This window comes from Monodelphis domestica, chromosome 8 (assembly GCF_027887165.1).
Source record: "Monodelphis domestica isolate mMonDom1 chromosome 8, mMonDom1.pri, whole genome shotgun sequence".
NCBI classification, from domain to species: Eukaryota; Metazoa; Chordata; class Mammalia; order Didelphimorphia; family Didelphidae; genus Monodelphis; species Monodelphis domestica.
In genome coordinates this window covers 183,227,015-183,237,051 of record NC_077234.1, presented here as the reverse complement: position 1 = coordinate 183,237,051, position 10,037 = coordinate 183,227,015, and positions in this window count along the sequence as shown.

Here is a 10,037-nt window from a genome sequence, read left to right as displayed (position 1 = left end):
AGGCTGACTTAGTTTCCTTTCTGGAGGTGTGAACCTCTGAGAAAGCCCCATCATCTTGAGACTCTTTCCACTGTCTGGGGCTTAGAATTTCTACCTGACTCAGAGGAAGCTGGAGTTTTCTTTCTCTCTCTCATTTCTTAATATATTCCCTCTATTGTAAACAAACTACCATAAATTCCAATTTTATTTTAGTAATTCATTTTGGGATTTAGAAATTAAATCTCTGGCAACCACCAATTAAATATTCAAGTCCAACCACAATAAAATTTAACATATGACATACCAGATGATATACCAAGGGGTTTTTGCTAAACATCAAAATAATATGGGTAGAATAAAATCTGCTGCACCAATAAAGATAGAAGTCAGGGATACTGTACCTCCTAAGATACCTCAATACAAACGTAGCAAGGAAGCTATTGAAAGCATAACACCAATTATTAACAGCTTGCTAGAACAAAGCATTTTAAGACCTACAGTGTCTGAATTCAATAGTCCAATTTTGACTATTAAGAAAAACAAGCTAAATGCATACAGGACACAATGTTGGTGATTTATGCAGGATCTTAGGGCAGTAAACAACTTTATAAAAAAGACATACACAGTGACACCTTCTCCAAATGATATTATCACACAGATTCCACCAGATGCCCTGTAGTACACAGGGATCAACCTGAGCAATGCATATTTCACCATACCACTGCACCCTGACTCCCAAAACATTTTTGATTTCCAATGGGGACAAAAACAGCTCTGCTGGACAAGGCTTGTCCAGGGGTATTGTGAGTCAGTTTCTATATTCTGAAAACTACTTCAGAGAGAACTAGTAACTATCAGTTTGAGCACAACAAGTTAGTGCACTATGTGGATCATTTACTTTTAGCATCACCAGATCCAAAGACATGCTTGGAGGATTAGAAAAGGCTACTTGATGGAGTTTTAAAAGAGAGGACACGAAGTCTCTAGGAAGAAGATTGAGTGGGTACTCCTGTAAAAATGGAGATTTGAACCCCAGACTACAAGCCCCAGAAGTCCTTGCTCTAGTTCCCAGGATGCCTTCTAATCTCACTGAGATCCTCACCTGGGCGAGATCAAAATTTCTATTTAACTGGCTATAAAAGCCAACAGAAATCTCTTCCTACTTCTGCTTCCAAGCAGACGCGTCTCTCATGATGTAAGCTAAGTTGAATGGGCCTTTCGGCCCTCCTAGGCACATTCTTTCTTATTTTGTATTTTCTTTATTTCTAAATCTTAAATAAAGCTCTAAAAATATAATACTTTTAGCAGAGAAACTAATTTTAATCTTAACACTCCCCAAAGTAGAATATCTTGGATTTATCCTGGAAGAGGGCACCAGGAAAATTTCAAGTAAAAGGATAGTTGATATACAGAAGTTAGGCATTCCTAGAACGTAGAAACAACTCAGGGCGTTCCTATGGGTTGCTGGTTTCTCAAGATAGTATATCATAGGATATTCCCATATTTCAAAGTATTTGACTGATTTGACAAAGAATGAGGTTAAAGAACCATTACAACTAACTAAGGAACATCTACATGCTTTGTCAAAGTTGAAACAAGTCATTCTAACAGCTCTGGCTTTAGGGATACCAAACTACAAAAAGGAGTTTCACTTACATGTACATGAAGCTAAGGGCATCGCTTCAGGGATGTTGGCACAATATTTGGGGTTGAATTTAAGACCTATTGCATTTTACAGTTCTATCCTAGACCTGGTGGCATAAGGAATAGTATATGGCCTGAGAAGCATTGTTTCAACTGCTCTCATGGTAAAGAAAGCAAATGATATTGTACTGGGATACAAGCTACATTTGTATTCTGCACATCAAATTGAAAAACTATTATGATTGCAGAATATGCATGCTTTTACAAATTCAAGGCTATCTCAGTATGAAATCATTTTGCTGGGTAATGACAACATCCTCCACTCTTCCCTTGAACTCCCTCTAACCCCTCATCATAAGGAACTGGTAAGAGATCACCAGGAATAGTGTGGTTCCTGGAGATTAAAGTCTTGATTACCAACATAGTACTCCTCAGCGTGCTTAGCACTGGGGCTAAGACATGAAATATCTCCCTTCTATACCCAAGGGAGGTCAATAGAACCTTGAGATTAACAGACCTTTCTTGAATCTGGCCCCTTGGATGCTAGGGTCAAAAGCTACTGTTTGTTCTTCTACCCTGGACCCTCTATATACCTCCTTCCATGGTACTGTAGCAGGGGAGCCCCCTCCCTGCCCTTGTGCCTTCACTGAGTATAGGCTTCTGATGGCAACCACTAAACTGCTCCTGATTTTTAAAAAAATCATTCATAGGTATGCACCCTTAAATCCAGTTACTCTGATCCCAGATTTACCAATAGGTGGAGAACCACTGCATGATTGTAACCAAGTGGTGGAAATGATATATAAGCCTAGAGAAGCTCTCAAAGACCTCTTAATGATCCTGATATGGAGTTACACATCCATAGAGGACACAGGGTCACAGAGGCACCTGAAGTAAATAATGACAAAATGTTTTGGAATGCATCTTTACCAAGACATGTCAGTGCCCAGGGTGATGAGTTAAAAAGCTTTGCTTCAAGCCTGGAAAAGGCAAAAGGCAAAAGAGCAAATATTTTCACCAATTCATCTTACCTTTTTTCCGGGATTCATGCCATGGGTTTTATTTGGAAAAAACAGAGATTTTATAACAACAGCTGGAAAACCAATTGCATGTAGTGAACTTATTCATAGTCTGATAAAAGCTGCCAAATTGCCAAAAGAGTTAGCCGTGATCCATTGCAAGGCACATACTCATGGCAATGACAGGATATCCCTTGGAAACCAAAGAGCAGACATAACAGCAAACTACGCAGTCGGATTTGGTCCCTACAATGTGCAGAATCTTTCCCTGGTGGAAAAGCATGATCTTACTGAAGTTTACCACGGGGATGAGGTTCAGTCATGGAAAAAAATCTAGGGGCTAGATTAGTTAAAGGCATCTAGGTAGCTCAAGGAGGAAAACCAATTTTCCCCAGAAAATTATATAACATCTATGCAATGTGATTCATTCCAAAGGCCATTATTGAATTAAATCCATTCTAGATGCTGTACAAAGATTCTGGACAGCTCCAGGGATTTCAACAAATGCCATCAGAATTTGTCAGGCATTTGACATATGTAGGAAATTTAATCAAGGATATTTTAAGAATGTGACTTTGGGAGGCAGACCTCCAAGTTATATGCCTTTCCAATGTCTACAAATAGACTACATAAGCATGCCTAATGACAAAGGATTCGAATATGCATTGGTTATTGTGGATAGATTAACAAGATGGGTTGAGGCATATCCAGCTAGAAAAAATGACACAGCCACAGTAGTGAGATCTTTACTGAAAGACATAATTCCTAGGTATGGCATTCCTAATACCATAGACTTGGATAGAGGGACTCATTGTACTTCTCAGATTCTGCAAGAAGTATATAAAAGTCTGGGTATTAAAAGCAGTCTCCATGATGTATATAGACCATAGAGTTCAGGCCAAGTTGAATGAATGAAGAATTGAAAACATTAATAGGAAAACTCTGTTCAGAAACCCATTTGAAATGGAAAGATGTTATTCCACTAGCATTGTTTCAACTAAGAACAAGACCCAGAGGTGACTTGCATGTATCCCCATTAGAGATGTTATATGATCAACCTTTATGTCATAGTAGGATTGAAAAACCATCATATTTATCTATGTTAAAAGGAGAATGTCAACTTCATCATTACCTATTAGAAAGACAAAATAGATTGGAAGAACTAAGGAAGCTAGGATTGTTAGTGCAACAAGTACCATTAGATTTCTCATTACATAAAATAAAACCAGGAGATAAAGTATATGTGCAAAATTTTAATAGAGAATCATCTACAGAACCAAGATGGATAGGCCCTCTAGACATGATTATGGTTACTCCCACATCTATCAAAGTATTGGGGAAAGATCCGTGGTATCATGCCTCACATGTACAACATTATTCCCATAATATTACCAGCAATGTAAAAGAACAAGAAGCAACATCCTAAAGAAGATGTATAGGAAAAATCTGAAGTATTGCAAATAGCCCCAACAATGTCTTAACAATTGTCCCTTTAAATAGAAATCATTACATGAGAGAAGAAATAGAATAAAAGTGAAAGCACTGTACACAACTACACAAGAACAACAACAACACAAATCAGAAACACGAGAGTATAAGTTAAAACAGAATATAAGCACTGGAAAAGCAATGATGAAAAATGCCCCAAATATGAAGATTATAGCTCCAATAAGAAAAGATCTCTGCTTACAACAACAATATTAAGAATGAAAGATTACTTAACAAAGAAGACATATCTCTGCCAAACACATTACATGATGTATAATTCTATCTATATCAACAAGAAAATAAGAACCATAAAGGAAAATTCTATCTCCAAGAAAAATTCAAAATTAAAAATAATCCCCTAACATAAACATCTCAAATAAGCCAAATCTATATGAATTAAAACCTCTTGAAAAATTAAACATCAAATGATATAAGACAATACCACATTTCAAAATCATAAAATATATCTTTAAAATCTACTTAGTACAACATACTACATACACTCACACATGTAAACCTTGAAATTTCTCAGACTTGTGAATGTTAAAAATTTCCCCATTGGACTGGGAACATTCCCCATTTTGATGAGAAAACTCCTTGCTATGGGAGGACCTCTACTCCACCTGTACTTAAGACTGCTTTAGGGGAGAAAACTCCTTGCTAAACAAAGAAAGTACTTGGACCCATGCTTATTATAAGGCAAGGAGTTCTTTGAGCCATGCCTGTTTTTTAGAATTGATACAATGAGATACTAGGTACCTAAAAGGGTCGGGCAAGTTTTCTCTTAATGAGATTAGTTGACTCAGCTGTGTTTTCACTGGTTCAGACCTACTGAGGAGATTAGTCGACACAGCAGCATTTTTCTGGTTCAGACTTACTGAGGAGATTTGTCAACTTAGCAAGAATTCAGATGGGCAGTCCTTTGGAAAACATCTACAGTGATTGGTAGATGTAAGGACTTAGGGGAGGTGACCTAGGAGAAAAACCTTCTATATAAGAAGCAGAATCTCTTGAGGAAGACAATCCTTTTGGAGGAAAATCCTTTTGGAGGATCTCTGATGAGGATCGCTTGGGAAGAATCACTTGAGAGAGGCTCTGGAGAAGGGAAGCTCTTAGAGGACAATCTCTAAGGAGATCTCGCTGGAGCTCCTCTGAGGGGACTCTGTCCCTCTGGAGGCTCTGGAGAGAGGCCCTTTGGAACTCTCTCTCTGGTGAAGTCAGCTGAGATGGAACTGGCCTGGTGTCACTAGAATCCTTGCTTAGACAGACCTTGTGGTGAGTGTTAAAAGACTGACTGATCTCTCTCTCATAAGACTCAGGTCTAGGCCATGTTGGCTTAAGGCCCTTCATACTTATTTCCTTTTTCTCTCTTTCTCTCTTTTCTTTAATTCCACATTTGTATTAATTAAAATCTCTATAAACCCAGTTGACTTGGGTATTTGAATAATTGGGAATATTTCCCTGGCGACCACCTTATATTTGATTTAAAAACCAAGACACTGTAGTGAAACATTTTTTCTGCGGTCAAATTTACTCACCCTCTCTTATATCTATCACAATTTATATCTTCCACTATTTTAATCACTACAGTTTAAGACCTCAACCATTTTAAATCTAACACACATGAAGATTATCACATGGAAAAGCATACATCCACACATGAAGAATCAAATCATTAGAGACTGACAGGCATGCATGAAGAATTCAAACTTACTTCCATGCACATGCAAACAAGAAAAAAATCAATCTTACACACAGGCATACAAAGAGCTTGCACACATGCATGTTCCTGTATATTAAAGAACACAGGACTTCAATCAAGGAGAGATGACAGACAACATGTGTAACCTGAACAGATGAAGTACCCAAGACATGTATGATTTATACAATCAACACCAAGGCCATGGAAAGACTTTGAAATCTAGAACTGATGGTGATGGGGTCATGTAAGAATTCATCATACATGTTAACTTCACACATAGGTACGTGCACATATACCATCACATATAAACACAACATGGAAAGAAGTCTCATGGATTGGGTAAGTATGTAACATCTCAATTAGAACACAGACAAAATTCATACTGATATAATTATGAGTTTCTGTGACAAATTCAAACAAAGGAAATTTTCTTATTTGCATGACTTTGAACAGAACTCACATACAAAATGTATAATAATTGTACATATGTAAAATTTGTATAGAGAAAACCATGTATATTTGTAAAATACTAATAGAACTAGCATTCTAAGAATATAATGTTAAGTTACTGACATTTTAAACAACTAACACACAAGGCAAGATTAGATAAGTCATTTGAAATTCTAAATAGATTAGGGACAGATGGATAGCATATTTAACATAAGTTACACAGTAATGTTAGGAATGAATATTGTTTATAAAACATTTACTTATAAGAGGCATTAGGTTCATTAGGAAATAAGGAAGTTATATTGTTGTTAAAAACTTATATTGTTGTTAAAAACTGTTTAAATTGTTACATTGGTTATTATTGTTTTCAAAACCATATTTCTGTATTGTACTTCTATGTTATGACCTACCCCACTCTCCTTAATCCCAAATCTTGTAATAGGGTTAGATAGATTAGAATATTAAAAACAGACTCAGATTTTTTTAATTTTGGAAGGTTGTGGAATACTTTAAAATACTATAGTATCATAGTTTAGACAGTTATAAGACATTAAAAAGAGGTAAGTATGAAAAGAGGAATGCAGAATTACTGGTTATAAATTCTGGCAAAGACAGAAATTGAGATATTTGTGGATAAAAATTATTTGGGCAAAGAAAAATGCATCTGCAAAAAGCAAAGGAGCTCAGAACTTTTGGAACACCAATCAATGGAGGAGGGGAGACAGTTCCAATGGAACCTTAGAAAAAAGCAGTTAAGAGGCTCTAGTTGCCTGAGACTTGATTTCCTGCTTGTCTGTTTCTACCTGAAGGTGTAAGACAGACCCCTTCATCTCCTCTCTAGCCATTGCCTTCTACCTAGACCATGAGATGAAGAGAAATTTGGTTTTTGCCCAGAAGAGATTTGTCAGCTGGGCTGTTAATATCTACCCTTAGGGGAAGGTAATTTTGTTTCCTGAACTGACTTATTCTCAAAATCTTCAATCAACAATATAACTTAGAAATTAGGGAGACCCTTAAATTTCCTCTTCCCCCCAACCTCTTCTTACCACTTTCTCCCCAAAGAATAAAAGATCTTTTAGTTAAAGCACCAGTTGTGGGATTTGGTTATCAGTGGGAAAATCTTCAATTTACCGACTCTGAGAAAATTCTTCATTCAGGCAATTAGTGAAAGAGACAGGAAATAGTGTAGGGGAGGGACTCAAGATTCAGTCTCTTCCTTGGCTTACTTCCTAGTGCAACTTCTTTAAAATTCCCCACCAATATAATTCACCAAGTTTAATTATCTTCTACACCCACTATTTCCTTCCTTAGAACATCTAAATATCAGTTCGACCTTTAGGGAAAATACCACCCAAACATTTCCCCATAGATAGGGGAAACACTTGTGGTTCACCAGCTGACTTCCTGGTATAGCTTTATATGGTAGAGTAGAAAAAACACTGGATTTGGAATCAGAGGATCTGGCTTCAGTTCTAAGCTCTACCATCTATTGATAGAGGTTAGGACTGGAGTCCAGAAGACTTGAATTCAAATCCAGTCTCAGAAATTTACTAGCAACATGACTCTTGGCAACTCACTTAATTACTTCCTGCCTCAGTTTCCTCAACTATAAAATGTAGAAAATATTACCTAATTTTCTTCCCTCTCCCTTTTCTCTTTCAATCTTCCTCCTTCCTACATTTTTTCCAATTCCTCTTCCTTTCCTTCTTCTTCTCTTCCCCTCTCCCCTCCCCTCTCCTTTCCCTCCCTTTCCTTCCTTTTCCATCCACCTGGACATCAATCTATCTGCCATAGTATAAAACCCCAAAGAACCTAAACACTTTAGGCCATCCAAAATCAAACAAACTTGTAGACAGTTTGGATGCCTATCATGTCACTTTAAATCATTTCTGACATTGGGAGAATTAGAGAGCATACATCATCAATATCCCTTATCCATTATTTCCCATCATATTTTATTATCAAAATGTCTAATTACATTCTTAAAACTCAGACTTAGAGGGCATCTACTCACTGGATTGAGAGCAGGACATAGAGTTGAGGTTCTGAGTTCAAATTTGAACTCAAATACCTCCTTGTTCTGTGACCCTGAGCCAGCCACTTAAGTTTGCCTATCCCTGATTGCTTTTCTGCTTTGGAACCAGCACACAATATTGATTCTAATATGGAAATTTTTGATGGCTTTTTTAAGAAAACCTCAAACCAAACTAGTGGAGGGATCTTATGGCTTATGGTAACCATATTATCATACTAAATATATGAACATAAACATATGCTGATTCCACAACTGTACATCAGAGGCTACTATGTAAAGCTTTTTCATAAATTAACTCAATGTTTCTTTGATTTGTGATTTTAATCTTTTTTGGCTCTCTGTTGTGAGATGTATTGACTTTATTTGACTTTTGTTGTAATGCTAACCAATTTGACTCTTTCAGTTATTGTTTGTTAAAATATGAGTATTTCTGAGATCATGTTACATCCTATAGGAATGATGACTTACAGTATTTGAAATTTTTTTGGGGGGGGGAAATGTAAAATTACTTTGTCTATATTCAGCCATTAACAGAGGCAGCTGAGGAGTGTGCTTAATAGAAGCTGAACTCAGATTTGGGAAGATGGGAATTTGATTCATGCTTCACACATTTCCTGAATGACCCTGGGAAAATCATTGGATGATCCTTCAATACAAACTTATTCCCTAGTTTCCTTAAATGTGTCTTGAAGAGGCAGCATGGTGAAAGGGAGAGAGTTGGTTTGACCTGGATGCAAGTACTTTCTCAGACATATACCGAATGTATAACTGTAAGCAATTAATCCCTCCTTGCTCCAGAGAGCTCTCTGAAATTATAAATTACTGGGAATGATCTGACTTGGCTTTGGTATCTCTTTCTTACTTAGGAATTGCCTAGACTAATGAAATCACAGGATCAGTCCCCATCCCCAGGGTAAAAAGAATAAATCACCAAACCATTGGAGCCCTTTCAAAGACTTAATTACAACAACTTATTCATATAACACTTTTATAACACTTTGGATTCTAAAGGACTTTCACATACTTTATCTCATTAAATTTTAGCTACCCTTAGGCAGACAAGGTAGGTATTAGGATATTCATAGAGATTAGGAACCAAGTCCTCTGAAGTTAAGAGACTCTAAATGTCTAGCCCTTCAAGTTGAGACATTTTTTTATGTGAAGCCTGGGGCTCATTTCTGTTAAACTCAAGTGCTTCTAACAACACTATTATAGGAGGGTAGTTAGACCTCACAAACATTTCATGGAAATGAAGTTAGATTTTCTGGTTAATATCATAATCAAAAATGATTGTATTAAGCAGAGATCAATGCTATTTTGAGATTGATTAAACAAACATATTATAGATTCAGAAATAGAAGGACTCAAATGTCATCTAATTGCTCTTTTTATAGATGAAGAAATTAGGGTCTGTTGCTGAATTGTTTCAGTCATTTCCAACTCTTTGTGACTTCATTTGGCAAATATACTGCAGTGGTTTACCTTTTCCTTCCCTAGATCATTTTCCAGAAGAACTGAAACAAAGAGGGTTAAGTGACTTGCTCAGGGTCAAATATCTAGCAAATGTCTGGAGTGGGATTTGAACTTAGATTTTCCTGACCCCAGGCCTGATGTTCTATCCACTGCGCCAACTAGTTGTTCAAATTAGAGTTTAAATAGGGGGAATAATTTTTCTTTTTTAAAATAATTAATTAATTGGAATATTTTTCTATGGTTACAT